This window comes from Octopus bimaculoides, chromosome 1 (assembly GCF_046866305.1).
Source record: "Octopus bimaculoides isolate indiv1 chromosome 1, ASM4686630v1, whole genome shotgun sequence".
Lineage (NCBI taxonomy): Eukaryota > Metazoa > Mollusca > Cephalopoda > Octopoda > Octopodidae > Octopus > Octopus bimaculoides.
In genome coordinates, this window is record NC_142928.1 from 85,532,185 (window position 1) to 85,540,697 (window position 8,513).

At 36.0% G+C, this 8,513-nt stretch overlaps 1 protein-coding gene across 3 annotated transcripts in view; it reads right to left on the reverse strand.

Moving 5' to 3' along the window:
* Positions 1–8,513, reverse strand: part of LOC106873143 (carbonic anhydrase 2) — a 35,258-nt gene continuing 26,745 nt past the window's right edge. The window contains exons 10-11 of one of the 3 annotated variants that reach the window (XR_016242084.1): positions 2,306–2,420; positions 1–100 (exon numbers count right to left, since the gene is read on the reverse strand). The gene's annotated coding sequence lies outside the window, so the exon portion shown is untranslated. Of the gene's footprint in view, positions 2,421–8,513 lie in introns of all 3 variants that reach the window. The other 2 variants (XM_089353156.1, XM_089353166.1) reach the window with 2 other exon arrangements.

Sequence of the window (8,513 nt, forward strand, 5' to 3'; positions counted from 1 at the left end):
TATGTTTTATAATTTTATTAAATACGAAGCTTTTCGTAATGCAGCTTTCTTCAGAGTGTCGTTTCCGCCATTAAACCATAAGACAAGTCTTGCTTTAAAACTGGAACAGTAAGAAAATGGCATTGATGTCGATCTCTTTCTTTGGCCTAAAAGCTCAGCATGTAAAAATACATAACTTGAAATGTATAAATAGGCAGGAACGGAAAATGAAGAACACTTAATAATATTTCTATAATTAAGAGTTTGATATATACACACACACACACACACACACGCACTCATACACCCATATATATATATATATATATATATATATATATATATAACAAAACAAAAGATGCGAGATAGTTTATAATATATTTACTTACACCACTTTGCGTTTCATTAACAAAATAATTATATTGTAATTTCTACAACCAATTTGCATTGACAGATCTTCTGAGATGTGTAACTTGCATTCATAATTTAGTAATAGAAACGCTGTCACCATCCCAGTGAAATTACGAATGAGAGTTATGGCAAATTTGACAATGTGATCTGATTATATAATTTCCATTATATAACTAATAATAACCCTTTGTCAATGAGACGTGCACAAGATAGTGTAACTAAATATTTTATAACCACTCTCCACTGTTTTGTTTTCTATGTGTAGTCTGTGATATATCCAATAGTGAATTCCAGCCAAAATAATATTTAGGCTTTAATACAAGTCCTTCTCACAGTTTCCATCCAGATATATGGAAATACAATGCAGCATCAGCAACTGAATAAGCACTAGTACCAAAAGATTTCGCTGGAAAAAGAAAAATTGTGGACTGGTCTGTTTATTGTCAACGACTGTCACTTAAATTGGTAAAGGTGGCTGAATGAGAGAAACAATAGAAGCTTCCGGCATTTTGTCCCATTCTTAGTTTAAGTAGTGTCGAACGTAGCCGCCTTCGATTTTCATCCCTCTGCGCTTGATAGAGTAAGTACTAGTCACGTTAATGGTTCGGATGTGTTAACTACACAGCCGCAAACTAATATGTACAAGCGTAAAATATAAACTTAAATTTTCAAAATTAGGGTCTGGTTGTATGAAGATTACCAGCAAAGTTGTGGTGTTAGTAAAGTGCATTAGATGTAAAGTTCTACTGAAATCAGAAAAGTTGTTTGGAAAGCTCAAGAGATTTAGACGGCTAGAGCTTCGCCCTTGTTTGTATGTTGCTAAGCAGCAGAGACGTGGAGTTGTCTTTGGTGAGGACACTTACCGATTAAACCAAACGTTTCTAACTGATCTGGTGACTGTCAATTTCCGATACCTGGCTAAATTAATGAGTGTTATACACATATATTGACCGTATTTATGGCATTTGCTGATAAAAATAAATACAGGGACCAGAATAAGATTGATCTGCCAACAGCCAATGAAAGGGTCTGTGGACGATCTTACAGTGACAAACACAACCCATGTGGAGGTGAAACGAATGATGACTTCAACTGAATAAACAGTGATACGTGACAGGTTAAAGCTTAAGCCTAAGAAATATAGGAATATGGTGATCAGGAAAGGAAAATTAACAAACAAGATCAAGCAGCAAATTTAAGGAGAGGTTATTCTATTGATGTAGGAAAATACGATCAAATACCTTCGAAAGTGATCTGATTATTCACACATTAACAGAAGCAATGTCGCCAATATTTAGAAGCAGAGGAGTGGCTGAGAAGGAATGAAAAGTCATCGCTTCTGGGAAGATTCAAAGCATGGACCTCTACCACAGACTGCCTCTAAGTCCCATATGGTTGTTGACTATGTATGACATTCTAATGACATGGATAGAAGAGGTGGAGAGGAAGATATACAAGTACTCCGAAGATACTTGGGTATCCCTTCATGCTTCATTAGGCCTGTACATAATATCTGGACAGCTCCAACTTACCCTGTCATTCGTCATGGATGAATTCAAGGTCGCAAAATATAGAGCTTTAATGATGTACAGAGACGCCCACAATGAGCATGCCAGACATGCAGATATCACTAAAAATTGAGTGACATGCAGATATCACTAAAAATGAGTAGCCAGCACTACAGTTGCATAAACTGAAAACGACATCTTTGGAATTACGTGCACTGGCTGGCAGGTTTTCGGTTTTTTTCTATTTCCAGCAATGGAAGAAGAGAGGTACCAAAGAAAGGAGAGCCATAACCCAGGCAGAAGTACTGCATCAGAGAAAAGAAAAGAAGCTCAAGAGCTGTAACGATGGTATCTCAGAGAGCCTGGACAAAATAGAACCTCTCCACAAAAAGATAACCTGGACTGACCTGTGGAAACTAGGACCTTTACGTATCTCTTTCCTGTTGCGAGCAGTGTATGACAATCCCTCAGTGCCAATAAAGCTGCATAGATTAGCTATGAAGGTGATCAGCAGTGTCAGCTCTGTGGAGAAAAGTGCACTTTGTAATTATCTTATCAGGGTGCAAAACAGGCTCACTCAAGTGGAATGCAAGTGACTCTATGACAAGGTGCTTGCAATATTCGTTCACAAAAGCAAGAAAGACACAAGAAATACCGACAACAGGGGAAAATAACGCCAGCAATCAAGTTTGTGAGAGGAGAAAAGAAAAACCAATGATGACCGCAAAAGAAAAAGCAGTCTACTACTTGAAGCCAATAATGGAATATGAAAACAGATCGGGGGTAAGATTGTAGATTCCCCAGGTCGTCTAGACAACAGTGAAGACAGATGAGGTTTTCTTGCCTGAAAAGGCAAAAAAAAAGAACGATCTTGATCCAGCTTACAATCCTGTGGAAAGAAAGGTGCGATCAAGCCATTGAAAAAAAGCGATCCCAGTATTAGAACCTTTTGCAGAATTGCAAGGAGATAGGATGGCAGTCATGGCTTTTACTACTCAAGGTTGTCTCAATCCATATGAAGAATGTTTGCAGCTACTGGAATAAGAAGACAGCAAAAGACAGATGTCCGCATGATGGGATAGGCAATAGAAAGAACGCTTTGCTGGTTATAGAACAAAAGAGGGAAGTTAAGCTGGAATTCCAGAGGAGATTGATGGGCAATGATTTGGCCACCACTACTGACTCACTAATGGGAGCGTGTTACAGTTCAGAACCGAAGCAACTAATAATCTTGGATACTACTTGATGGCATGAATTCTTCCTACCTAAAGCAGCTAGATTCAAATGTAAATGAAAATAAAACATCTTTTAGATATAATCAATATCATAATATATACATACATATATATATATATATATATATATATATATATATATATAAATCACGTAGATGAGGAGAAGTGTGCAAAGAAAATGCTCTGCATGTTACATCTCAATACTGCTTTTATCTTTGAGAAAGAAAAACCTTGGAAACTATATGCCATGATTTTAAAAAGAGAGACAGCGGAGAAAGAAACTTTGAAATCTCATATCGAAAATGCGCAGAGAAATTCATTTGTATTTAGCCCAAAATCTATGAGTTGACACTCCATTACTATATCAATCAGAGCCTTTTAATTGTAGCTTAGTCAGTACAAATACTCTATAACATATGTTTCAGTAGATTGAAATGCAGAGCTGAATATTTCAGGAGGAAGCAATCCTGCTTGCTTCAGTTTACGAGCTATCATTGTAGTAGACAAGCATTATAGTCTTCATTTCTCCTACTTTAATGACTAGCTGATTAATTGAAATATTTCTGCCAAGGAAGTAGTAAGCAAAAAAGTTAATTCAGGGTAACAAAGTGAATTTAGAGAATTTGGAAATATTTTTTAAAGTAAGTACAAAGAAATAAATTGACTAAATAATACAGTAATTAATGCAGATTCAAGTAGATGAGAACAGAGCTTCATATTTTTAAAAAGTGCCCAGCAAAGTTTGTCTCATATGCCTTTCTTAGGCGCATTAATGTGGTCGAAACCAGCTAGTGGATATAAACGGCCTGAAGCTTATCGCCTATACTCCAGAACTCACTACGTGCATGGTTCAAAGTGATAACTATATCAGAAATTTCAATGGTTAAACATGTCAATTTCGTACATTGGCGCGAAGTTAAACATTTTGATCGATTATACACAGGAACGCAAAGACTAGTATTTAACTGGTATTTATTTCAGCAACCTTGGAAATATGGAAGGCATGTAATATAAAGCTCTGTTCTACCAATGCAACCATATTACAAATTTAAGAGACAGAGAATTTAGAATGTAAATGCGAAAAAATTGTGTGTGCGATTAAAATCCAGTATAAACTATGCCTCAAAAGTTTTTTCACCCATGATAAAATAAAACGCCCACCATGATTTGAGAGAGAGAGAGAGAGAGAGAGAGAGAGAGAGAGAGAGAGAGAGAGAGAGAGAGAGAGAGAGAGAGAGGGAGAAAGAGAGAGAGAGAAAAAAGAGAAGGGAGTGACAGTGAGAAATAGAGACAACCTCTGAAATTGGTTTATATAAAGTAAGTATACCGAATGAATTATAAGGTTAAAAGAAAAATAGAAAAAAACAAAACAACAAAAAGGACGCACAATAGAAATCAATGTAACTAAACCAGCAGGAAAAATAGCATTTAAGTATCTCTTGAAACAAGTTTTATTCGAATTATCGTCATCACCTTCAAAATCCTTAAGAGAAATGTGTCGTAAATACACAACGCAGTAAAATATTAGATTCTAAGCAAAATTTAGTTTTGATTTCAATTTGAGAAAATTCTACCTTTCGTTTCCATGAAAATGTTCCTTTCTATCTCTATATCTCCTACCCTGTGCATTCATGATCACTAGTATGGAAATTAAAGATTATTCCTTTAAGTTTTCATTACTGCAAATATTGATTTCAAATTTTAGTACAAGGCATGCAGTTTTGGGGTGCTGGACTAAGTCGATTAAACCAATTGGTATTTATTTTATCGACCCCGGAAGGATGAAAGGCAAATTCGACCTAGGCAAAATTTGAACTTAGTACTAAAGACAGATTAAATACCGCAAGGCATTTTGCCCGACATGCTAACGACTCTGCCAGTTTACCGCTTTCATCACTACAAACATTGATTACAAATATTGATTTCAAATTTTGGCACAAGGCCAACAAGTTCGGGGGGTGCGGGTAAGTCGATTACATCGATCCCCGTGCTTAACTTATTTTACTGACTCCTAAAGGGATGAATGGCGTAGTCTACCTCGGCGGAATTTGAACTCAAAGCATAAAGACAGACGAAATGCCGCTAAGCATTTTGCCCGGCGTGCTAACGATTCTGCCATCTCACCGCCTTTATCATTACAAATATTGAAAATGTAATTACGAATTGATTTCATTCCGAACTACAAAACAATAAGTATGAAAAATACTAATCCTCATTTTCCTATCCACTTCATACATATTTCAGTGAATCAATTCTCGTTATCACTTATTCAGCTGTAGGTTTATTTCAGGAATATTTAGATTTATTCAGGAATTAGTAGTTGGTTGAATGTGACCGTAAACATATATAGAAACAATGCAGTCGATGATAAAATTACAACATTGGGTTGAAACAAGTCAGGCAGAATTCTTTCTTCTGTCCAAGATATTTTATATTAACAAAAGTTTTTATATATATCTGGTATTAAACTACGTTGACTAAGATCTATAAACATATGTTGTACAGTATAGTACAAACAGCATCATCTTTCGGGGGCAGATACCCTATTTTATAAGCTATCTTTTATTTTTTATGTCGGGCGCCGCCTTAAAAGGTCTTTAATAAAATTACAGTGACGTAAACAAACCGATACTAGTTGTCAAGCAGTTATTGAAGACAAAGACACACACAGACATATAATTTAGGGAAAAGGATTTGCACAATAGTGTCTGATGGAAATACTCGGGACCACCGTCTTCAAGACCTCAGAACAACACTAACTGAGACACAATATCCACTCTCAGTTGTAGATGATGGAATTAAAGGTGCCAAGAAATGAGGCTTTAAATCACGAAGGGAAGCTAAACGTAACACTGCACTACATCTGAAAATACTACCGTATATATCAACTCACAACCCTAGGAAGAATGAGGCATACAACACTATTGTACAAAATCTACCTATGCTCACCAGGGATCCAAAAATGAACAACATTCTGAAAAGAACATAAATTCGTCAAATGCAAAAAGCAAGTCAAATCGCTGAAAAGACTTCTGACAAATGCGAAGCTTTACACAACAACCACGAAACCAATGGTTAAAAAATATGGATGTCCAAACTGCAGAATATGCCCAACCTACCGGAAGGCTCGGAATTCCTATTCAGGCAAGGAGAGAGTCACAATTAAAACTAACTTCACTTATGTTTCCGAGAATCTATATGTTATAACATTTTTCAGGTTGTGGACATAACTATATAGCACGGAAAAGTATGGCTCTTAGTCGGAGAACCACACTACATAAGGAACAGATCCGTTTCCCACAGTACAGACAGATTCCGTTGAATGAACACATACAGAGATTTACAGGTAATATCCAACCAAACGTCACAGTTTACCCCGTCTACTAGTGCAAAGAAACAATTTCTGTCCAAGAACATTTAAATAAAGAAAATTTATTTATCGAAAAATACACAACACACCTAAATATTAGCGCATAACCAACTTAACCCTAACCCATCACTGTACATATTTCATCTCACTACTTTAACTTTTGAGTTTTTGTATAATTATTTATTACCCTCACAAAAATGAGCAACTGCCTCCCCTGTCCCGAATAATAACGATCACCAATTACCGCCCCTTAGATGTTTCTACTTGTTGATTCATTCACAAACTTCCTTCCAAGAACATGGACTAAAATCCCCTTAAGAAAATACAAAATTACAATAATTTCAATGTCATGATCAACGAAAGCGAAACCGGCCGACAAACAATACACTTTCACTTATAAAATATATTTAAAAATATATCAAAATTACGTAAGCTATGTACATATACAGCAAGATTCTTTCAGTTTCCGTTTTCCTAATCTACTCAGAAGGCTTTGGCCGGCGTGTGGCTAGAGTAGAAGGCATTTGTGCAAGGTGCCACACCACAAGACTGAACCAGGAGCCATATGGTTAGGATGCAAACGTCGTACTACACATCCAAACCTACGAATATTAATATTTTATTTTCTCTATTATTGGCTAATATCTATTGATTAGCCTATACTGTATAGACTGGTGTAAGCACCATGTTATATGAAATATTTTCGTTGTCATAAAGAGAGACTAGCTGAACTAGTTTCAGTCATTTGTTTAGATTTCCTCAGCGGCCAAATGCACTTTTTTGCTTTGCAATCATGAAGGCGGTGAGCTGGCAGAACCGTTAGCATGTCGGGTCAAATGCTTAGCAGCATTTACTCCGTCTTTACTTACTAAATTGAAATTCTGCCGAGGTCGACTTTTCCTTTCATCTTTTCGGGTTCAATAAAATAAGTATCAGTTGGTTTAATCGACCTAGCCCACCCCCAAAACTCCTGGCCTTGTACCAAAATTTGGAATTAATATTTGCAGCGATGAAAACTTTAAGGAATAATTTAAAATTCCCATTATAGGGATCATGGATGCACAGTCTAGGACGTATCATCGAGATAGAGATTTTTTGTTATTTCGTCTTTTCTAAGGAATATTTTCATGTTTCAAAATGGTTACAAATTGAAATCAAAACTAAATTTTGCTTAGTATCTATTATTTTATTGCTTTGTGTATTTGCGATGATACTAATTTCTTTGATTTACTAGCCTGTAGGTCTGGCTAAGTCAAATTGTTTTTTTGTATTCTTCCTTTCTACTTGGAGAGTTTAAATGTAGTTATAAAAATATGTCCTTCTGCTGAAATATAATTTCAGTAAATTTCTATATCTTTGTGCAGCTGATGATTGCTCTGCATTTTATATTTGTTGTAATGTTCACATTGCTTAATTAAATGGAGTCGCATGAAACGTTTGTACTGCATTAACTTTGGATATCCTTGTTGCTTATTTTGACTATATATATATATATATGTAAGTGTTGATGTGTTTGTTTTTATGTCTGTGTTTGTCCCCCATCATCGATTGACAACTGATGTTGGTGTGTTTTCGCCCTCGTAACCTAACGGTTCGGCAAAAATGATACAATAAGCACTAGGCATTCAAAGAATAAGTCCTGGGTCGATTTCTTCGATTAAAACCTAGCATGGTGGGAATCAAATGACTGAAACAAGTAAAAGAATAAAAGAATACACGCACACACACAAACACAAACACACACACAAACACAAACACACACACAAACACACACATATAGTTCTTGTATTCTTGTATTTGGTTTGCAAGATTCTTTATGTGAATTCGTGTGTTGAAGCATATTTTATTTTGTCTGGGGAGATTTCCACTCATTTGCTTATATATTTTTCTGGTTATGTACACATCACTCTACGCACCGCATATGCTTGTTTACTCATACACATACACACGCACGGTCCCATACTTACATAGAAACATGCGCTCGCTCGCCCATACATATGAACTCACACA